This window comes from Rhynchophorus ferrugineus, unplaced genomic scaffold (genome assembly GCF_030347505.1).
Source record: "Rhynchophorus ferrugineus isolate W39M unplaced genomic scaffold, kcgeb_rfMv2 rfM10, whole genome shotgun sequence".
Taxonomy (NCBI): domain Eukaryota; kingdom Metazoa; phylum Arthropoda; class Insecta; order Coleoptera; family Curculionidae; genus Rhynchophorus; species Rhynchophorus ferrugineus.
The window spans coordinates 4,577,496-4,602,786 of record NW_027472589.1 but is presented as its reverse complement, the minus strand read 5'-3'; the positions used below and the strand labels follow the sequence as shown (position 1 = coordinate 4,602,786).

The 25,291-nt window shown below is 33.6% G+C and overlaps 1 protein-coding gene across 8 annotated transcripts in view; it reads left to right on the top strand.

The window, feature by feature from the left end:
• The window catches only part of zfh2 (Zn finger homeodomain 2), a 370,513-nt gene that overhangs the window by 191,075 nt on the left and 154,147 nt on the right, over positions 1-25,291 (top strand). For 3 of the 8 annotated variants that reach the window (XM_076415458.1, XM_076415464.1, XM_076415466.1), the window contains exon 1: positions 13,402-13,851. The exons of the other annotated variants lie outside the window; for them this stretch is intronic. The gene's annotated coding sequence lies outside the window, so the exon portion shown is untranslated. Of the gene's footprint in view, positions 1-13,401; positions 13,852-25,291 lie in introns of those variants that run through there. 8 annotated transcript variants of the gene reach the window in all.

The window sequence follows — 25,291 nt, the reverse complement described above, 5'->3', positions numbered from 1 at the left end:
ATTATTCATAGCCTCATTCCATTCTAACATCTATTTAGTCACATTCCACGTATATTACAATTGTGCCTTTTCATAGCTACATTCCTGTCGTCTTTTGTGTTTTCCGCGCGAAAAGAAAAATTCCTGCATTGTCTCGGGGCAATTGCAGGTGATCGGCGTCCCGACGCCTTCCACTATTCGTCGCTAGATGTCTCTCGGCGAGCGTCGTCGAGTCGTTAGCGGCAAGGAAAAAAATCGACCGTCGAATTTCTGGACATTGTTTAAGACGTCGCCACAGATGGCGGCACCCTCCCAAGACGTTTGCCGCTTCTTCGGGCTCGTAGTTCCTTAGAAATCTAAACAAAACCAACCTTCAACTAGTAATAAGTATAGGCCGACTGTTGGAAACTGATAACTGTTGAATGTGGTCCAGCAGAATTTTTTGGCGTCCATGTTTTTCATTTAAATGTTATCAAGACGATTTTTAATTATGCCTTCAACATTCATTAGTAATGAGCATCACGTTAGACTAAAAGCAAAACACATTAGAGCCAAAATAAAACAACTATACTGGTTAGTCGGAAGGTACTCTCAACTTGATCTAAAATCAAAGAGGTTGATCTATAATACAATTATAAAGCCAATTTGGACCTATGGGGTGCAAATATGGGGTTGCACTAAAAATTCAAATCAGTTAGTCATACAGCGCTGTCAAAACAAGATCCTTCGATTGATTACCAATGCCTATCGCTATGTAACCAATGAAGAACTGCACGATGACCTGGAAATCAAATGGATTTGCGAAGTTGTGCAGGATTTCGCCTTGAAACACGAAAGAGGATTACTAAATCATTCTAACGTGGAAGCAATACAACTGCTGGACAGCGCGCAGGATGTCAGGAGATTGAAGCGAACAAAACCATACGAACTTGTGTGAACATTTAGTGTGTATTATTAGTGTAAACTATAGCTATAAGTTAATAATTAATAAATAATTATAATTTTATAATTGAGGAATACATACTGATGTATTTTCTCGTACTCGTCTTGCTTGTTAATTAATCCAAGCACATAGGTAATAAATTAATTGTAATAATAATAATAATTAAGATTGTACTAAGCGTATCTAATAAAAATGTTATAAAAAAAAATTCATTAGTAATGGAGTTAAAACCACCTTATTAATTATATGTAGTAGCTGTTTTTCTTGATTCAGAGTTGTGATGTCAAAAGATGTCATATTCATCATTGCTCTTGAGAAAGCGATGATGATTTGGCATAGAGCAAGTGGTAATTAAAATGCACTATGTTTGTTTAATACCCTGGGTGGGCAAGAAGATGAATTTGCGTCTATTGCGACTATTGATGGTCTTTTTACGACAATATGCCGTTCAGTTTATTCTATTAATGTCGGTAAATATCTGCAGTAACAGTTTCATTTAGTTTTAGCAACGCGTAATACACTGCACCTTGCTGACCACACCATAACATAGGCACAGCAAGACTTTGAATATTCGACTTGTGTATGGATATGGTTGGCTCCTCTGGACTAACATATTACTTTCTGCATTTGGGTTGGCTTCGGCTGAAATATTTTTCTAATAAAACGACAAAAGTTTTTTTTTATTATTACTCTTAGTAGTTTCACAATCTGCTCAAAGAGCAATATGTATTTATTATGTTTCTATTATATATCACTTGGTAAAACTAAAGAAACTTCCCCTCATCCGGACTATCAGTTACTAAAATCGTATCTCACTGACAGACATTTTATTGTAAATCAAGGCGATGAACATACAGAATTAAATCCCATATATTCAGGAGTTTCGCAAGGTAGTGTACTGGGTCCAGTACTGTATCTTCTGTATACGGCTGATCTGCCCACCACAAAAATAACTACTGTGGCAACATATGCAGACGATACAGCAAACTTAGCATCCTATGATGATCCAGTCACAGCATCAATAAACCTACAAACCCACCTGGAGCTAATACAATTATGGTTCAAGACATGGCGCATTAAAGCCAATGAATCAAAATCCACGCATATAACGTTTACCCTGCGTAGAAGAACGTGTCCACCAATGAATATCAACCATCGTCAACTCCCCCAAGCAGAGCATGTTAAATATCTTGGTATGCATTTAGATCGACGCCTAACCTGGAAGAAGCACATACTCTCTAAACAGAAACAACTGGGACTAAAATTATATCAAATGTATTGGCTCATCGGGCGCAAATCCAAGTTATCATTAGATAACAAGGTATTGCTGTATGAGTCTATACTCAGACCCACTTGGACATATGGAATTCAACTATGGGGTATCGCTAGCAAATCTAATATATCCATCATTCAACTGTTCCAAAACAAGGTGTTGCGTGCCATTGTTGATGCTCTGTACTATATTTCAAATAAACTGATACAAAGCGATATTCCTCTAGAACCTATAACGAGTGTAATTCAACGTGTTTGTGTGAAGTACTTCGAAAGAGTGTCAGTGCATCCCAATGTACTCGCTAATCAGTTAGATGTGTGAAGTGACAGTGAAGTGCGTAGGTTAAAACGTGCAACACCACCCGATGTGATTATTGGCCGTATATAGACTTTAGAATAAGCTTTAAAATAAGACTAATTAATTAAAATAGTATTTTGAACAAGAGATCACTTAATGAAGTGATATATATTTTTTTATTACTCTTTGTGAGTCCACAATCTGCCCTATTGGCAATAAGTATTTCTTCTGTTTATATTATATATACATGGCATGTAGAAAATCACTTCATTAAGCAATCTTCTGTATAAAGTATTATCTTAAATAATTAGTCTTTCTAAAACTTATTCTAAAGTCTACATATGTCCAGTAATCAGATCAGGTGGTGTTAAACGTTTTAGTCTACGCACTTCACTATCACGTCGCATATTTAGCTGATTAGCGAGTACATTGGGATGCACTGACACTCTTTCGAAGTACTTCACACAAACATATTTAATTATACTTGTTATTGCTTCTAGACGAATATCGCGTTGTATCACTTCATTTGAAACATAGTTCGGAGCATCGACAATGGCAGGCAATACTTTATTTTAGAACTGTTATATGATGTATATATTGGACTTGCTAGCGGTTCCCCATAGTTGAATTTCTTATAACCAAATAGGCTTGAGTATAGATGTATACAATAATATCTTGTTATTTAATGATAACTTGGATTTGCGCCCGATAAGCCAATAGATTTGGTAGAGTTCAAGTCCAAGTTGTTTCCGTTTGGCGAGTATATGCTTCTTCCAAGTTAGACGTCGTTCTAGATGCATACCGAGATATTTACGATCCTCTGCTTTTGGGTGTTGACATATACTCGACTTGATATAGACTGGTGGTATGTTTTTCTACGCAGCGTAAAAGTTATATGACTGGATTTTGTTTCGTTGGTTTTTAAATGCCATCTTTTCAGCCACATTTAGATATGTTTGTAGGTTCATTGATGCTATGACTGGAAGTTGGGTTGAACAGTTTAACGCATTTTCACCAATATAAATAGCTAACCAATCAAAATACATGCAAGTACCTAATATAAATATCCCTAAAAACCAAAAATATCATTTTTGATGGTCGTATTATTAAAAATAACGCCGGGACGGTATTTTTTCAGCGATCGTCGGCGAGGAAAATTCAAATTATGACAAGAAAAGCAACGAGAAAAACGACCAAGACAAAAACAAATATTATTACTACGGCTTTCGTTCGCATAACGTATACGCGCGGCTTTTCTGAGAATTCCCTATCTACGGTCCCACCTTTCCATATAAATTTCGCTTTTGTGCGATGGAATTCCGAATGGGAATATATTATTATTCGCGAATGTCGACGTATTAAGGTATGGAAGATGTACAGAATGATCGGAATCCTGCCATTTCTTTAAATAATGGTCGAGCGAGGGTACCGCTCAAACCGTACTCCTCTCGGTGAACCTTATCGTCGTTGCTGGGACGGCAGATGCTCACTCATTCACCAGCCCTGTGCATATACTCAATAAATATCTATTTATATCGTTCTCTCATATATATTAGGCCTGTAAGTTAGTTTTAAAGGATTTTTTAATTTGTAACTATATTGGTACAGTGTATTATCACTACATAGTATAAAACAAAGTCGCCTTTTCTGTCCCTATATCCCTATGTGCGCTTAAATCTTTAAAACTACGCAACGGATTTTGATGCGGTTTTTTTCAATAGATAGAGTGATTCAAGAGGAAGGTTTATATGTATAATACATGCATAATATACTAAGGCAACATTGCTAATTTTAGAGGTTTCTAACGTGATGTCGTAAATTAACCTATTTTTTTAGGCTTATTTAGCAATTAGCAAAAACGCTGCCTAACCCTACGAGTTAGATCAAATTAATGTACTACAGTATTGTACACCATAAAAAGGTCTACAAAAAAGTCCGCGATGGTATATGTTTATCTTTTAGGGATAACCCACATTAACCATTTTTATTGTTTACTTTTTACGTGAGAAAATGGCTTATTTACGAAGCTATTTTAAGCAATACGGCATTAATCCTTATCGAATTAAGTACCTTAAATACAGTGTGCAATTAATATAGATCAATATGGTTCCTTACAGCATGTAAATTAAACAAATATTTTCGGAGATATTACAAATTTAAAATTTGCGTTTAAAAATGTGTAATGTAATAAAAATTGTATGAATTTAGATATTCCAAAGATAGCAGGAAATCTTCATAGTAAGTATAGGGGAAGAGGAATTGTTTTACTCCAAATTTAATGCGTGCAGGCCAAGGGCAGTAATGAATGAACCAAAAATACTGGATCGATTTTAATCATGTTTTCATTGAGTGACATAGGCATATATATTTTATGCCCGTGCAAAGTCGGAGCGGGCCGCTATGTTTTTATATACAATGTTCATATTTTTTCTGTAGTGTATTTAATTTAGTATCAGCATTGCACTCGTGCGAAGCCGGGGCGGGTCGCTAGTAAATGTATATAAAAAAAAGATATATCTTTTGGGGATATCCACGAAACGACCCAATCTTTGGTATCTTTATAAGGAATGAAGTGCTACTCAGAGAGATCACGACTCATATGTTGAAACAAGTAGTAATCGAAAGGAGCAAGGTCTGGAATACGGCAGGTGGGGATAGTACCTCCCATTTTAATGTCTCCAAGTATGTTTTCACCGATTTCGCCACGTATGGGCGAGCATTGTCATGTTGAGGAATAACATTGTTGTATCTTTGTTCGTATTCCGGCCATTTTTCGCGTAGTGGGGCTTAAATATGAAGTTGGCTACAAATGTATACCATGCGATTTAATCCATTATAACACCGTCTGTCATATAGGCCTGATGTGAATGTACCTCAAGTTTCTGGAAAATAATTGTGGTAATTGTAATTTTAACTATGAAAACCTTAAAAATGTTTAACAGTGTCAGAGATACACAGAATTTGAAATATTTGTAATTTAATTCCTTAATTACTTTTTAAATATGTAATTTGTAATTGATATTTTAATTACCCGACGCTAAGGTATTTTGTAGTTAGTATTTCAAATACTTATGGCTTCAAAATACATTTCAACATAAACATATTTATCGTTAAACCCAAAACGGCTGAGGTCACAAAAGGGTATCCTAAACATCAATTAATGTATCCCTGTCCCACAAGATGGAACTCTTTTGTTCTCTAATATAGCTATATAGATAAGTTAATCAAAACTAAATGACTTATTTGATAGATGTAGAAGTAGAATACTTGGAGGAATTCATTGAAGTATTGAAACCAATAACTACACTTTTGGATTATATTCAGAGCAACAATTGTAACTATGTTTGTAACAATTAAATAATAAAACAAATATGTAATAAAACAAAAAATTAAACAATAAAACAAAAATGTAACAATTATCAATAAAACATAGCAACCCTTGTTACTATATTTGTAATAATTGTTACTTATTGCATCTCAACTAAAAGAGAGCTTAGAAATAATATTTGATAAGTTTTTAATCACCTGAAATAAATGGAGTTATATTGGCGTCATGCTATCACCCTAGTTAAAAAATGCATTGCTTGCCTATCACATGACAGGCAAATAATTAAAACAATTTTACAATTCATGTCGTAGTTGCCTCTAAGATCAAAAAGGAACAAAAAAAAATGACAAAATTAGTATACAAATATTATACAAATTATATTACAAAAAAAAGACATGAAATAATGCCTGTAACAGCAGTAGAAGTAGTAGTAAAAAAGGTAGCGATTTTATTGTTTTTGCAAACAGGGACAATAATCACCAACCACAGACATATAGAGTTTGAGTTAGTTTCCTAAATGATAAAAGCAAGAAGCTTAATGCTATCTAAATATAAAAAATATATTAATACAGTATAGCACAAGTTACACCAGTAGAGAGATTGTTTTCTTTGGCGGGTTTTATTCATTCTCGAACAAGAGACTGTTTGATAATACGTTTAAAAATCCAGTGTTCGTGAAAGGATTCTTCTTTTATTGATTAATAATCTGGACTGAATGATTTCTATTCGATTTACATAATTCAACACCTGACTGAACTTATTTTGTATTTCAAATAAATGACTTAAAAATATTATTGTATTTCGTATTTTAAATACATCTAAAACTAAATAATTGAGGAACCATTCATAATTAATTGATTGTTACAAATAAATACGATTAGCACATAATGAAAGTATTATGTCAAATAGGTGTAACAAAATCGCCAGAAACTGGTAAACAAGGAACAATAACTGAACGTAAAAAGAACCAAACGAATTCGACTCGCCATTATACCAACATTTAATGGCTTTTAATTCAGGGTATGGCCCAATCGGACTGACTCGAGACAAAACAAGAAAGAAAGAACGGCTCGCTAAATACATATACATATAAATTCGAATTATTTGTTACCGGAGACCATCGGAGAGTTGTCGATAATAAATTTCCATCGATTTTCTACCAGATTATACGCGACGTCAGCTTAATTATTGCAAAACAATTCCGTCCTGTCAAGGAATCATAGAAAATCGAGTTTTTCCGTCATAACAATTAGTTGAGGATCGTGTTTTTAACAGGTATATTCGTTGTTATTTGTAGTCATGAATTAAAGATTCAGTTCGGTAACAAGTATGGCACTGAAAATGAAAGCATTAACGAGTTTACGTATTTAAAAAAGGAAAATACTTTTGCTGAATGAAAAAATTCCAATATTGAATATGTATCGTATAAATATTGTTTATTTTCAATCATCTGGAACTTTCAACCTGGTATGATATTTATTTATTAAGGAGTATTCGGTAAAACAAAATCTTTGTTTATGATAATAAACTTCGAAAATTTTATATTCCAGTGGTTTATGGATATAATCACGCTGCAACACAATAGTAATTAAAAAAAAACTGTATAAATCAAAAACAACTAAGACAAATAATAATATTTTAAACAAAGCACCTCTTTGATAACTTGAAAACAATGTTTATTTAAACAACTGCTGAATTACATGCGAAAAACGATATCTTTTAATCGATCTTGTTGCTTCTAACCGAGGGTTAGAATGCTAATAAATACTTTCCGCGGTATTTTGTTACTTTAAAGTAGTTTTTGATTGTTCATAACACTTAAAATAGTTTCATCAGGTTTTTTTTATAAATAAATTAAGCAGTATTCCCTTCTGATACCACCTAATATTTATTTCGCATGGTGAATGATTGATTTCATTATGTATGTTGGCGTTAATGGTATCAGTTTGTCCTGTTCTCTATATAACATTGTCTAAATAGAACCATCATTAATTATAAATAAATATGTACAAAATAATAAAATACTGGCTTTGATTTCAAACATTTGAATTTATTTTTGCTCTTCTTACATCTATAGGTCTTCATACTTAACCATTCGTATTCTTCTTTCTTCTTGCGGCCTGAGACAAATTTTTCTGTATTTAAAATTGATGTTTGTGCAAATTTTCTAAAGAAGAATCAAGAGCTTCGTTAAGTGAATATTATTATATAGAATTAACATATCTTAGAAAGGAAAATTAATACTTTGTGTATAGAGAAAGGAAATAACTTTGAGTTTTCGATCTTCGACATTCAAATTGGTTTGTTGTCTATTTATTATATGTATTAGTATTTTCGTTGTTATATATGTATATCAAAGTATCACTGCAGCAAAGACATCGCAATTATGTCTATATTTCATATTTTTCACTAGGCTTGATTTTTATCATGTTTTACTTCAGTTAAACAGGCACAAAACACCACAGAAACCAGCAAACAGTAGAAATAATATATGTTCAAGTAACATACGTTATTATTCCACAATTTTCATTAACTTTTTCATTATACACCAATAATAAATTGGTATAAATAACATGTAACGATACAATACGGTTCAGAGCTAACGGAGACATTAAACTAACACCAGACCGGTACACATATCAATTTTGGTGTGTGTTGACCACGCAGTGAAAGCTTGAAAGTTTCGTAACCTTGGACAATCTATTGTACACGCCTGCCTATAAAAGAACATACGGCAGGAGGGTCACAGCGGAAGATTACTCTTTTCAATGGATGTATCGTTATTTGAATGAAATCGAGTAAACCGGGCTAGCAAAATATGTGAATCATCTTTTATGAATATTGTTTTAGCATTTTTATGTCACTTAAACATCTTCATTAAAATATTAATATTATAGTAATTACTGTGAATCACTTTACATTGTGTTTGCAGGTAATTGGTCAAAAAAGTCGTAATTATATATATATATATATATATATATATATATATATATATATATATATATATATATATATATATATATATATATATAATAAATCTCCTTTTTACCGACTATGGGTTCATCTGGATTGGGCCTAAAGTTTAACGTGGGCTCCGAACCACGGTCCTCAGCATTAAGCCAACCGATTAGCGAGTAACCAACTTTAGAAATCATCCCAGAAGACATCCGGTCTTACCCAGTCTGGTTACTGGCGTGACTGGGATCATTTTCCTTGTCGGATTTTAAACTCTTGCCTAGGACTGTCACACATATTAAACAATCACAAACATAAATTTATGACCATGCCTCAGCAGGATTCGAACCCGCGGCTATCGCCCTTACCACTGCGCTACGAAGCCGGAAAACGTGATTATATAGATAATAGGTAAACATATTTAAATTCCCTGTAGTAATATTTGTATAAAACCATTTCATTTCTACCTTATTCTATTGGTGATTTAAATTTTACTAACTTTCTCTATATATTGTCCATTGAAAACTGATGCGAAAATGTTTGTGTCAATATATATTCAGCAATTTAATCTAGAGTACTAAACATTGATAATGGAAAAAGATTGTGTTTTCTTTTCGAGTATTTATTATATGACTAACATCATAAATACACATAAATGTATTACAACATATCATGAGTGTTCCTGTATATATATAAGCTTAATTTTTCTCTAGTAACAATCTGTGGGAACTATGAGTGAACAATTGTTTAGAGATTTATTTTATTATTGTTGATTTTCAATTCGGATAAAAGCTTTAATATTATCACGATAAACAATGAGTACATATGTGATTAAAGGTTTGTTTTCGCTTTATTTTTATTTAGTTTATAGTAGTAGTGTAAATTTAGTAAACTCACTACATTTAACGTTATTTTCATCAATAGTAATTTATATTAATAACGTATGATAATATATATGAATAAATATATCGAGAAGCTACGAGGAACAGTTCAATAAAAGTTTATTTTCGTTTTTGTTAAGTCCTGTAATTAGTTTAAATAACAGGTGAATCGAAAAGTCCCTGGCCTACCTTAGTAAAACACATCTTTTTGCCAAAATTAGTTTTTTTATTCAACATAATTCCCTTCAAGGGTGATGATACACTGATTATAGCGACCCTCCAACTTTTCGATACCATTTTTGTAGTACGATTTGTCCTTTGCTTCAATATGGGCTTCAGTTTCGGCGATCATCTCTTCATTCGACGAACATTTCTTCCCAGCGAGCATTCTTTTGAGATCTGAGAACAGAAAATAGTCGCTGCGGGCCAGATCTGTAGAATACGGTGGATAAGGAAGCAATGTTTTCACTGATTTGTGACACGGTGCATTGTCTTGGTGAAGCAGTACTTTGTTTTTCTTCAAATGCTGCCGTTTTTTCGGCGATTTCGTCCTTCAAACGGACCAATAACTCTATGTAATATTGGCTGTTGATGATTCTTCCTTTTTCAAGGTAGTCAATGAAAATTATTCCATGCGCATCCCAAAATACAGGCCTTGCCAGCCAACTGTTGCATTTTCCCATGCTTTTGGAGGGGGTTCATCGTGTGCAGTTCACTCGGATGACTGTCGATTGGACTTCGGAGTGAAATGATGGAGCCACATTTCATCCATTGTCAGATATCGAAGCAAAAATCCGGTTTATTTTGCTTGAAATTTTTTTGTCTTTGTTTATTTTTTTTCGAACACTGCTCCGAATCATCAACTCGTCGTTGTTTTTGGTCAAAAGTGAACTCGCGCGACACCCACATTACATAGAGCTTCCTCATACCCAAATATTCGTGAATGATATGATGTAGACGTTCAGCTGATGTCTTTATAGAGGGCCTGCTATTTCATTCAATTTCAATTTACGGTCATTCAAAATCATTTTGTGGATTTTTTTAATGATTTCGTCGATAACAACCTCTTTTGGGCGTCCACTGCTTTCACCGTCTTCGGTGCTCATTTCACCACGTCTAAACTTTCAATTAACCTGTTATGTAACATTTTTGTAAATTATCGAAATGCTATCAGTGTTTGGTTAAAGGTTTACTTTAGTTTTATATTTATGTAGTTTGAGGTATATTGACTTATAATTGGTATTTGATGCTTTTTCTGTAATCTGAATGAACAAATATTTTGGTAAACTTTTATTTCAGTTTCGTTCTCGAACCCAGATAAAATCCAAAAGATTAAGCATATTTTTTTCTGTAACGTTTTATTGGTCAGAATGTTATTATTAATTAAAAATATCGTCAATATAATTTCCTATATTGATCATTTAGATAATATTTTCGGATGTTGTTAAAGAGCTATATGATAAGAGCTTATTTTAGTTTTAGTATTGTTGAACTTAGATCAAAAGCGTAAGCTTGGACGAGTTGGATTGGGATTTTATTTAAAACTGACTAATATTAGTAGAAAATCATATTATTAATGAAGAAACATTAACAGTACTTTTTGGCGTAAAAGTAAAGCACAAGTTGTCGATAAACCATTAAAAGATTACATAGTATTGGGTAATAAGTCAGTCTAAACAGTAAACATGTTTGTTTTTATATCATCATACACGAAAAGTTCGAATATCCGGTTTTTTTTTATCAACATCGCTCCTTATCATTCCAACGAGACTCAAACAAAAGTGAAATGTACTTTGTCGGGTGTTAAAAGCCCTGAACATTTATAGCAACATCATTAAAAACTATTACGGTCGCGTTCAACTCCTTCGATGGAATATTATTATAATTCGTTTTTTTTTTGAAGAGTTATAAGCAAATGTTCGGAATGAAGTTCGTTTTGGTCTTACTGTTCTCGAATCCATAAAAAAGCGCAGGATTAGAGACATTTATATACTCTTACTTTATTAGATTTTCCTTCTGTGATAATTAATTAGTAAAAAAGTTATAACAAATTAAAATTATCAACAGCTTCATTTCCTATAATGATTATTGTGTTCGTATTTTCGGTTGTTATTGAAGAGCTATAAGGAGATATTCGGATATAAGTTTGTTTTGGTTTTGTTGTTCTCGAATCCATAAAAAATGGGTAATTAGAGACATTTATATAGTCATACTTTACTAGATTTTCTTTCTGTGATGATTAATTAGTAAAAAAGTTATAACAAATTAAAGTTATCAACAGCTTCATTTCCTATAATGATTATTTAGTTCGTATTTTCGTTTTTTATTGAAGAGCTATAAGCAGATATTCGGATATAAGGTTGCTTTGTTTTCGTTATTCTCGAATCCATAAAAAGTGCGTAATTAGAGACGTTTATATACTCATACTTTATTAGATTTTCTTTCTGCGAAAATTAATTAGTAAAAAAGTTATAACAAATTAAAAATATCAACAGCATAATTTCCTATAATGATTATTGTGTTCGTATTTTCGTTTGTTATTGAAGAGCTATAAGGAGATATTCGGATATAAGTTTGTTTTGGTTTTGTTGTTCTCGAATCCATAAAAAATGGGTAATTAGACACATTTATATAGTCATACTTTACTAGATTTTCTTTCTGTGATAATCAATTAGTAAAAAAGTTGTAACAAATTAAAATTATCAACAGCTTCATTTCCTATAATGATTATTGTGTTCGTATTTTCGTTTGTTATTGAAGAGCTATAAGCAAATATTCGGAAGGAAGTTTGTTTTGGCTTCGTTATTCTCGAATCCATAAAAAGTGCGTAATTAGAGACATGTATATATTCTTTCTTTTTTAGATTTTTCCTTCTGTTATAATTAATTAGTAAAAATGTTATAACTAATTAAAACTATCATCAGAATCACTTTCTATGTTGATAATTTAGAGAGTGCTTTCGTGAATTGTTGAGTTGTTATAAACAAATATTCGGATAAAAGTTAATATTAGTTTTGCTATTCTCGAATCCATATAAAAAGCTCAGAATTAGGCACATTTGTATACTCTTACTTTATTAGTTTTGTTTTCTGTTATAGTTAGTTAGTAAAAAGTTATGAGTAATTAAAAATATCATCAATATAATTTACTATGTTGATCATTTAGGTCGTATTTTCGTGAGTTCGAGTATGTTATATCAATATGAACTTAGTGTAATTAAATATTTAATTTCGGAGGATAATTTGGGGAAATATATTTTTCCGATAACGCGGAGGAATACTCGAAACCCGGGTAGTACTTAAAATTCCGCCCGGCGATCTCCCCTCGCAGGGGCTCCCCCTCCCCTCCACCTCCATCACTCGATCGCGCTCCCCCATTCCCCCCGTTCGCCGAGTCGCAATTAGAGCGCTCTCGGGTCCGCGTCTCCGCCGTCTATCTGTCTTCGTTGCAATTCAATAATCACATTCCGCCAATTTAAAAGAGAAACAACACATTGCCTCGTCTCCTCTTCGGCCGCGGCGCGCGTGAGATCGGCCCTGTGAGTCGCGCCCTCGCCTACCCCCCTCCCCCCTTTTGTGAGGTTCGCGCGCGCGGCACCCCGCCCCCGTCGGTCCGCGTCACCCCGCCCCGCCCCTCCGCGCTCCACTCGCTCGACGGCGCGAACCGGCCCAGGTGCCCGGTGGTGGGGCGTCCATCCCCTCCATCGCTCCGCCCCTATGATGCTGTCAGCCGATCGGCTGTAGGCAGTCGAAGCCCAAATAGCGACGAGTGACGATGTCAAATGGTGTTGCGCGAAACACCGGTACACTCTTTTTTTTGTCTCTCTTTTTGTTCTTAAGTTAAGTCATCATCATCAGCATCATCGCCGTCGCCGCTGCATTTTTTTTGTCTCTCTGGTCGCCGTTTCGCAATCGCAACGACACGATTACAGTAGTAGAGAGTCCCGTACGCGGCGTGAACGTGAATCTCTGGAGGGTGTCCCCGGAGGAGTCGTTGGATTTGGTGCGCGCGACAGGACTGTTCAGCGACGAGGCGGAGGAAGAAGAAGGAAGATCGTGACAGTTTTTTTAAATTTTATTTTCTCGATACAGTGCCGTTGAATTTGGTTTTTGTTGGTGTTTATATTTTTTTGATTGATTGTGACTGAGGTGGCTAACTATAAGGATTACTGTTTCTGTGTCAGGAATGAGCAAAGGTAACCACTGATTACTGATTTTACGCCCTCGAACCGGCATCGCGATCGACGAGAAAGAAGGGATCCAGTCCCGCACGCGACTCGATAGTTTTTTTTGCATATTTACGATAGAAACGCGCGCCCTTCCACATAATACCCCTATCATTACCCAACCCTTTCCGCCGATTAGCATAACACTCAGCTCTTTGTTATCCTCGATTTTGCATATAAATACAGCAAAATCTCCACCCCAAGAAAACATTCGCCACACGACAGAATCCAACGCATCTCCATAACAATGAAACAAAATAGTTCCTTATATAACATCGAAATTTAAAAGGAATCAGCCTTTGGTCTTACTCTTCTCATCTCCAGAATAATATATCTTTCGGAAACTAGGCTCAGCACCACTCAGCCCCGATTTTGCATATAGATACTCTAGAATCACCACCCCAATAAATGGTCGAACACACTAGACAACCCAAAGCATCTCCATAACAGTAAAACAAAACAAATAATGTTTCTTTAAATAACATGGAAAGCTGAAAAGAATCGACCCTCATCAACAGAATGTTAAAAACTCCTGAGAAAACGAGGAATTTTGTTTGATGGTTGCCTACTAACCCTCAGCTCTTTGTTACCCCTGATTTTGCATATACGTACTCCAGAATCGCCACCCCACTAAATGGCCGAACACGCTACACAATCCAAAGCATCTCCATAACATGATAACAAAATATGTCCTTAAATAACATCGAAAGTTAAAAATAATCATCCTTTGGTCTTTCTATCCTCATCGCCAGAATAAAATATCCTGAAGAAACGAGGAAGTTTGCCTATTAACGTTCAGCTCTGTGTTACCCCCGATTTTGCATATCAATACAAAACCACCACTACCAAGATCCGACACGATCCAAAGCATCTCCACAATTGTAATACAATGCTTGCTTAAATAATATCGAGAGTTAAGAAGAACCAACTTTATCAAGAGAATAAAATCTTCTAAGGAAAACTGTGTTCTAAAGAATTGTGTTTTATGTTTACCTATTAACACTCAGCTCTTTATTATGCTCGATTTTGAATATATGTACTGAAAAATTTCTACCCCCAAGAAACGTCGAAGATCCGACACAATCCAAATGATCTCCATAGCAGTAAAACACAATGTTTCCTTAAATAACATCGAAAGTTAAAAAGAATTAAACTCCTTATCAATAGGATAAAAATTTCGAATAAATACGAAGAATTTTGTTTGATGTTTGCCTTTTAACACTCAGTTCTTTCTTACCCCTGATATTGCATATAAATACCGTCACCCCCAAGAAAACTTCGAACACAGATACAATCCAAGGCATCTTCATAACAATCTACCAAAATGTTTTCTTAAATACCATCGACCATTGGTGTCGCTTTCCTAATTACCAGAACAGAATATCCTGAGAAAAACGACGAACCCATTAAAAAACCAATATCTTTCGGAATAACATCATGTCTTTCCCCAAAAAACAACCGTAACAAATGAGAATTGGATGGAAATCCTCGACATGATTGCTACTTAAACAACTCGTTAATCTCTACGAAACGTCGAGTGTGGTTTTTGTTTTATTTGCTCGGGTATCACCGAGTAATTCCACTCCAAACACGTATAAACCCTCTCCAAATTGTTCGTATCAATGTTATAATATCTGTGTGTTTGAAGTTCGCCTATTCGATGGGTGACTTTCCGATCCCCCCCCCCCTGCTACGCGGGAGCTTCCTTCGTCCGATATATACCTGCGTGAGTCCCGGCGTTGCGTGTTCCCCGATAATTACCCCTGGCAATCATTCCTTATTACCATTTGGATAAATTAAAAAGACCTGATTTTATTGGTCGTTCCGACTTTGAATGGAAACCGACAGATTGAGAACGTATGATTTCGAAATTACCCTTCATCTTCTAATTTCGTTCCTTTACGTGTGTAGAGCGAAAAAGAACTGGCTGAGTTGTTGATAATAAAAGAGATTGTGCGGGGATAAGAAAATCAACAGTAAACTTGCACTAAGTGTCGATAAAAACCCAAGTAACTCGAGAACATTACCAAACTATATTTCTATGTAATACATCATGAATCAATATATAATATTTGAATTATAAACAGAAACACAAGGTAAAAAAACACCGAACAAAGCGAGATGTTAATAATGGCAAGAATGCAGTTAAATCGTAGATTATTTCTCTGGAATGGGAAATAATACGATAACCTCAAGCAATGATTTTATATCTCTTTCATTAGAAGATAGAACGTGTTTTATCGATTATGTTTCTACTTTTGAAAATAAATAAATATTCAAACTTAAAGGTATTCGATGCAATTTCTCATCTTCATTCATCATTTATATATTATTTTTGTGAGTTGTTGCCGTTTTGTATCATTATTTCTTTAAACTTAGGTAAGAATCATTGACATGAAACAATAAGTAAATCTAAATCTTTGAGACTATTATACATTTTTATCTTTCTTATCAATAAATCATATTTTGAAAACGTTGAATAAAATACAGTGAGAATAAACTTGTACATAAAAAACGTAAAGTAAACAAAAAACATCACAAATGTTTTTGCTCTTATATACACAAGTAATTATTGTTTTAATTCAATATTCATATATAAAGGAAGTTCTTTTTGAGATTATGTTTTTAAAAATATATATTTACATAGTTTTATTAATGACTTAAGCTATTCTGTTTGCTGTTGTACAATATGAAGATGAGATAAGATTATGTAAAATAATTTATAATATTTTGAGTCAGATTTCAAGAGGTTCAACTATTTCATTGATGACAAATTGCAGATTGTAATCTGTCCTCTTCATTTCAATGGGATTGATCCTGTTTGATAAGAAGTACTTTAAAATATATCAAGTAATCTTAGAACTCATTCAATGGAAAATCAAATTGTTTGTTAGTACTTATCTTATATTTGTTTTTGTCATAATATATTATTCACTGGATAATCTAGTGAATACTAAATGTAACACAATGGCAAGGCACAAACATATCGGAGGTTTTTCATTGATGACAAAATGTAAATAGTAAACTATTATGTTTATTTTAAAATTAAAGTCATGCAAGAAGTACACCTATAACTGTTAAGTAATTTTTATAAACTTTTTTCCTTCAAGAGAATTCAGAAGGTTTGTTAGTGTTTATTATGTAGTAGTTTTTATTATTATAAACAATAAATAATCTAATGAACAGTTTTAAGAATGGAAAATAAGACAATTTGAGGTACAAGATCATAGATTCAATATTAATTAAAAATTGTTCTACCAGTAGTTCTACCAGCAGCAGAAAGAACACGTAATATAAAAAATTATCCAAGATCATAGCTTCCACATTGTTTTTATACAACTGCTTTTATACAAGTTCTTACAGTAGCTGTGTTAAGGAACTGAAAGAGTCTGAATCATGTTAATATATATATATATATATATATATATATATATAACGCTGTCGCTTATATTCAAAATCGTCGCTTCATTCTAATTTTATGAAATAATATATATCTGATATAATCAACTAAAGCACATATGTTGAAAGAAAAGCAAGAGGCGTCTCATTAAGTCACGCTTGATTCAAAACAAAATAATCTTAAGAATGTAAGAAAAGGTAATTTGGGTGTAGCTGATGGAATATGAAGAAATATGAGGCATTAGATACAAAACCATCCAAGATCATGTATTCAATATTAATTAAAAAATGTTCCAACACTAATTTGATGAAATATTTATCCTTAAAAAAATCTTTGTGTTTGCACTGAAATAACTTTCAGTAGCTATCCTAAGGGTTATAACGCAAAGGAAAACTCCCTGAGTTGTTGATAATTAAAAAAGATTGTGGGGGGTTTAGAAAATCCATAGTAAACTTTCATTTAAGTGTCTATAAATACCAAAAATATTTATCAAACTATATTATTTTGTAGTGTACAATGAATAAAATGTTTTATATATAGATTATGTTTCCAGCTTTTCAAAGGAGGTTCATCTTTCTAGTGATTTTAGACATTTAAGCAAATATAGTTAACAATTATGAAAATAATTAAAATAATGTTCTTTCAGTAACTGTGCTACGCTTTATAATGCAAAAAAGAACTCGCTGATTTGTTGATAATAAAAGAAGATTGTGTGTCAATAAAAACCCAAATAAGTCGAAAATATTGAAACATTATTTATCAAAGTATATTCTTATAAATGTACAATAAATCAATATATGATATCTGAATTATAAATATAAAAACTGAAGGCACCAAATATTGAACAAGGCCAGGTGTTAATGTTGGTAAAAATGGTATTTCTCTGGAATGACAAAGGATGCAATGATTTTATCTCTATTTCATTAGAAGATACAAAGTGTTTTATCAACAGATTATGTTTCTAGCTTTTCAAAAGAGGTTCATCTTTCTAGTGATTTTAGACGTTTAGGTAAATATAGTTAACAATAATGTGAAATAACACATAAGATAAACTACAATCATTTAAAATAATGTTCTTTCGGTAACTGTGCTAAGCTCTATAAGGCAAAAAAGAACCCGCTGATTTGTTGATAATAAAAGAAGATTGTGTGGGGATAGAAAAATCAGCAGTAAATTTACACTTAAGTGTCAATAAAAACCCAAATAAGTCGAGAACGTTGAAACAATATTTATCAAAGTATATTCTTATAAATGTACAATAAATCAATATATGATATCTGAATTATAAATATAAAAACTGAAGGCACTAAATATTGAACAAGTCCAGGTGTTAATGTTGGTTAAAATGGTATTTCTCTGGAATGACAAAGGATACAATGATTTTATCTCTATTTCATTAGAAGATACAAAGTGTTTTATCTATAGATTATGTTTCTAGCTTTTCAAATGACGTTCATCTTTCTTGTGATTATAGACGTTTAGGCAACTGTAGTTAACAATAATGTGAAATAACACATAAAATAAACTACAATCATTTAAAATAATGTTCGTTCAGTTTATTTTCAGAAGAACGTGAATCATTTCATATATTTTTATGCTACAAAGTAGGTTTGTTAAAAATACAATTTTAATATATAACATTATCTATTTTCCTATCAAATCTGCCGTAAAAATTATCCTTAAAAGAAACTAGAAACGCTGTCCCCTCATTCTAATTTTACGTAATAATCTGTACCTGATATAATCACCTACTGCACAGATGGTTGAAAGAAAAACAAGAAGCGCCTCATCAAGTCACGCCCGGTTCAAAACAAATGACGCGTCAGAAGGGAACAAACGAAAAAAAAAAAAAACAACACGGTCAACATTGACCGTTCTTATACCTGTGTGTGTGTGTGTTTTTTTTTTCAACCGGCTTTCGGTAGCGGCGATGAGCTATATACAAGGGCAGGTGTAAACCGTCGGGCTGCGCGTAGGGGTGGATTCCCTCCCTCGCTCTTACCCCTCCCCTCCAGCCAACACGGTGGCGATGCACCAAAAATTTGAAATATATCGAACGGTATAAAAACCGTAAAAGTCTACAGGCATCGTAAACGTTCACGATCAAGCTCGGAGTAATTTCATCGACTGTAAAACGACAGGGGGGTGATCGAAATATTTCTATTTTTTTTTTCTAGTTGGAGTATTCCGCGGAAAATCCACGAAAATCATCGATAAAACAACTAGGAAACTCGTAAAACCCTCTGTTTTTCGTGAGACGGGTAAAACAAACCCCCTCCCTCCCTACCGCCCCCGCTTTTATCGTCTATACGAACATGGTTTCCGGATTTCGACAGATTCCTGCCGCTAATCGCGGGCGAGTGAGTCTGTCGACGCCAGATTTTGATGTCTTCATCAAAGGTGAACGGTTTACCATTCAAGGCCATTTTTCTACGAACGAACGCAGCATATGGTCGTCTGACGGTGCAACGTCCGGACGGTATTGTAGGTGTGGTAATGGAATTCTATCCAAGTTCTAGTTTTAAACGTTTCTGTTAAAAAAAACCGAACGTATTTTATGCCGATGTTATAATTCGAGGATATATTCGTCGCCGAGCTTGCAGCATACTCGAAATTCGCGGTTATTGACTTCGATTGGACCGTTTCAGTTCGACATGTCGCCGTCGAATTCGAGATCCTCGCGTATATTTGTTATTTTTTCGGTATTTGAATTCGGCGATGTGCAGCACTGTTACAAGACCATCAATTACCTTGGTGTCGACAAGAGACCACATCAAAGCGTTCGGACTAGATCCTAAATTGTCTAATTTTTTATGTATAATAGTCAGTTTCAGTTATATTACCTTTAAAGGTTCAATCACTTGATTAAAAACAAAAAATATATAATAAGTAGATTTAGAAATGCATGAAATATTGCCCTTTTGCAGTCCTGTAATATAGTCTTCAACATTAAACCAATTAGCTAAACACAAAAATAATCGAGTCACATGCATAAATAATCATTATGCTCCAATATCTTAACTAATTTCTAAATCTATCTATATTATCCCACGTTTTATCATCACCATCATCATTCCTATATTTATATGTGCTTTCAAATCAAGCTATTTCAATCAATCAATCATCTCTAGTTTTATGTGTGACATAACATAAATACTTTAAACATCATCATTAAACAACAACTAAAAATTGCTTTAGTCAGTCAATAAAACTTCAATATTCTCTCTACTGATTCATATCCTCCTGTAAGTTTCATTTTACTCAGTTCTGTATGTCCATTATCAAGTTTACCAATGTGAAAGAAGAGTTCTAAGAATATTTCTGTCTTTAAGAGTATAATGAATCTTTTACATTATATGTAATAGATGAAGATTTTTCCAGGACATAAAAACTACCAAATACTCTGTCTTCTGTTGATTTACTTTGAGTTTTATTTATGATTTTCTCTATAATATTTTCCACGTTAATTCTAAAGGAACCCTTGGTTATCTAATTATCTCTTTCCTCAATCTCGATAGCACGTCACTCAATCTGTCTCAGTGGTTTGATACATAAATGTCACCGTTGTTGGCCTAGCTTGATTTCTGAGTAGTACTAACCTTTTAACTATATGTATGAAAATTGAATGTTATTTGAACTGTAGGTTTATTATTTACAGTGTTTTTAGTGGAATAACTTTAGTTATATTCATATAGGTCTCTGATCCAACCTAGATGGTACCACTGTTGACGGGCTTCTTTGATTCCTGACTACTAACCCCTTTAACTAATTAATCATTCTAGCTGTGAGTTTATAATTTATGGTGATTTTAGTGAAACATATTTTCTATATATATATATATATATATATATATATATATATATATATATATATATATATATATATATATAGAAATATTTATATATTAAATATTAAAATAAATTAATTGATTTATATATGCAATAAATAGTCCTGTAAATAGTGTTAAGTATACAAAATATTGATCAGAATTAAATGCGCGGGTACAAAGATACAAAACCATAAAAAGGTTCCGTTGGCAGCCTGATAAAATACCTGTTATTTTAAAAGAAACATACTGTGTTTGCGTTATATTATTTAAAATCCGAGGTTCAGTATTGTTAACAAAACTGCAATGTTGTTGCACTGGCTCTGTTAAAAAACTAAATAAGTACGAATTATGTCAGATATTTTTATATTACTCCTCTCTATTGTACAATTATTCCTTAAAAGAATACTTATTGTGTAGGTTTTTTATTGATTTTGTTTAATTATTGTTAAATTCTAAGCATTATGATCGAAGTTCTCTAGCCACTCAATTTCCAATAATAGTTAATGAATTATTGTTAATATCAATCAACTTTAAAAGAAGCATCAAATAAGTGGAGGAATATTGACATGGAAAGTATGTAAATCTCCTTAAACCCCATAATTTCTATCGTTTTCTTCTTGAGCTTTACTACATGACGTCCGGACGACTCTACCTACTTTCCTTGTTTAAATATGAGCCGTTAAAGATTACGCGAAACCCCGAGACCGACGTATCCGTCTTCGCCGTCGCCCGCCGGGCCCTGCCACGTCATTTTTCTCATCCATCCTCCTGCTGGCACCAACCTGTTTCCCCAGATTCCTGACGCGGCCCGAGCTGCGGTAATTACCCGAAATTCGCCTGGCGGCCCGCAACGGAAAGCGATTAAATCTGATTCGGTAATGGCCGAGTTTACATCGACGACCATCGAGCATTTAATCGGCCAGATTCATCATCGAACGAAGAGATCGACGCCGACGTCGATGGGAAATGTTGTGACTCGTTTCTCGAAAGATTTTGACGGTCTAACCCGGAGAACGGTGGCAGAACCGGGAGTGAATCATCGTCGAGGCGAAGGACCTACTCCACGTGGTAAACATAGCTGAACATCGGGTTTTTTTTTCGGAGAAAACACGTGTGCGGTGACAAAAATATTTTCCTCGATCTTAAACAAACGCCCAATATTATAATTAAAGCCGATATGACGTCCCGTACACCTGACGCCGGGTCAAAACATCGTGTTTCCGACCTGGCAGTCTGGGCAGCCTTAATATATCAATAAAAATTTGTCATAATTAAGGAATAAAAGGTTACCCACGACCAGTTTGGGACCGGTCGTTATTTTGGTGGATGAAATGGTCAAGCTGGAGTATACCTGTTCGGGGTCATAAACAAAGTATTTTATAATATATATATATATATATATATATATATATATATATATATATATATATATATATATATATATATATTTCTTCATTGCAAATCATTTGATATTCATTGAAAGTAGTTTAACATAAATTACTGAATATACGACAGAGTCTATATTTACAAGAAATTGTTTAAACTTTACTCTTTACTGTTATTAAGTTCTCGATAATAGTTCAGTAAATATCAAAATTATTTATCTTTTCCCATACTATATACCAACCCATAAACCTTAAACACCTTAGTCCTTGCAAATTTCAGGTTCTATTTAAATTTTTATGGTTTGTTACCATAGGTATTAAATTTCTTTGGCGCAGTTTAAGATTCTTTAAACATTGGGAAATTAAAATTTAATTTTTCATGTTTTACTAAGTTTTGATAATTTTTTACTTTTAATTACATGATAATGATATTACAATATTACAAATAAATGTTTAAACTATTGAAGTCAAAAAATACAAGTTTCATTTTCGTTTTTTTAAGAATTTTAACAATATGAACCCATTAAAGAATATATTGATTAAATCCTCAATACACTTTATAAAACAGGGACTATATAAAACTTTAATCTTATTGTTGAATGTTTTTGAAGAAGAATCAATGCTTTTGTAGCCCAAAATTGGCAATAGTGTCGAATAAACTTTGAAAGTTTCTTAGATATATGATATTTTAAACATTTCATATTGTAGTGTGAGCTCAGTTAACCTGAAAAAAAGACTCAAAGCACTGCTTTCTTACTTTGTTATGAAACAGCATATGACGACAATAATTCTAGAGAAGAATATCTAAATGAACTCATAGTTATAAAAACTGGCTGTATAAAAAACCGATTTCTATACACAACAATCCAGAACATTCCTCGCACAGAAGTTCAAAGACCAATCGACAACGATATCGAAAACCGAAAAGAGTTGCGTTCGTTGTCGATCCGGAGACCTTATTGTTTCCTTAAAAATCGTGTCGCATATCGAGACTTTCTCCGCGCAAAACGAATCCCAGTCAGATTTTTATTAAGATAGACCGATCGAGCGACTGAGATTTCGTGTTGATTTTAAAGTCTCAACTCGACGACGGATTTCTATGTCGCTACGGCGTCGATATAATGGACGATTGTCTTTAATGTCAAAGTTCGGTCGTGACCGCCCGTTTCTATTCCTTCTTTCTTCGACTTAGTTGCGACCAGATAACGTTAATTACGGATAAAAACGACCCCATCATCGAAGAATCCGATCTGCGGTCCCCGCGCCGGTACTATATGGTACACATCGCCGCTTAACGGGGAATACGTCATCGGGCCCGCGGCGGTACCAGAAAATCTCGAATTCCTTCATTCATTCAGTACCGCTCCTCATCAACTGGTACCATTTTCAGCCACCCACGATCTCTGGTCGATAGAACGCGCGCGCACATGCAAACAAAAAAAAATGTCAAAATATTTAGACAGTCTCGTTCTCGGACCGGGTCCTTTAACATACCGGGTGTTGTCGGGACGATAGTAAAAGGCGAAAGGCGTACTCGCTGCTCATGCGCATCTATCCTGAAGCAGCTTGACAGATTTTACAGCCACGCGTTGTTGTTTACGAAAGTTGTGGTTTTGAAGTATTTTTTATGTTTAGTTTAGTATTTTATTTTTAGATAAGTTTGTTGAGAGTCGAGATAATATCATTATTTATTGTTTAATAGAGAAACTTAGTTGCAAACGATGCTCTGAAAAATATTTTGTAGCGCTAATTTTATAAGTTGCTATAGGGCAACAGGATATTTATAGTCTGTTCAAAGTTATTTTGTACATACGTCATTTCAATTTGTGACCTCGCAATGTTGCCTCATCTACTCTGAGTTCTGAGTTTGGCTTTAACATACAACAAAATTCTAATCTAAATAAAATAATTGAATAAAAATGTTAACAAGTATAATTTATTTTAACATTATAGTACATCTACAATCTATTGTTAATTATACAGCCACAATAGTTTATAGTAGGTTAGAGTTATCACCTCTTATCACTCTTGCTCTCAAGAATTTCTAATACGTCTGACAACCGGACGACTTTGACAGGCTTATTCTTTTACGTGTTCGAACCAATCAGACAGCATTGTGTCTCTTTTTAACTAGAATAAAATGAGAAGGAAAATATTGTCGGATCTTTTAATTAACGTATGTAGAAAAAAACTTTGAGTAGACTATATATTAAATACCCTGAATATAGGATTTGTTTGAAGGTTGTAATAAAGGTAAGAACAAAAAGTGGTCGTAGTTGCATAACTTTAGATTTTTCAGCTTATTTCTACAAATTACCTGAAAGTAGAATAATGTAATTATAATATGTAGTTAGCAGAAAGAGTTAAATAAATTGATAACATAAGATTTGAAGCTTTGTGATCAATAATTTCTTTCGGTTAATATAACTAGCAGAATTTTTTTACAATTTGTCTTTATGATAACTTAAATCTAGGTATAGAACTAGGAGGAGCCCTCGGCCCTATCCCAGTCTCTGGTGAAATAATGTTTATACATGTCACTGCTGTATTTTTTATCATATGCACCTCACTACACAAGATCAGATGGTTTGATTCTTTTGAGTGTGTGTCCTGTTCTGGTGGCATCCAAATACTTCAATACTTCAATATTCTCATGATAATGGAGTCTTTCCTCATGCCCCCTTACAATTCTCTTGATTTCTTGACTGACTATGGGTATTTGAAGGTCTCGATGTAGGTAATCAGTCGTATAGTATTTGGGCGCGCCCACAATATCTCTCAGGACTTTTGAAAAAT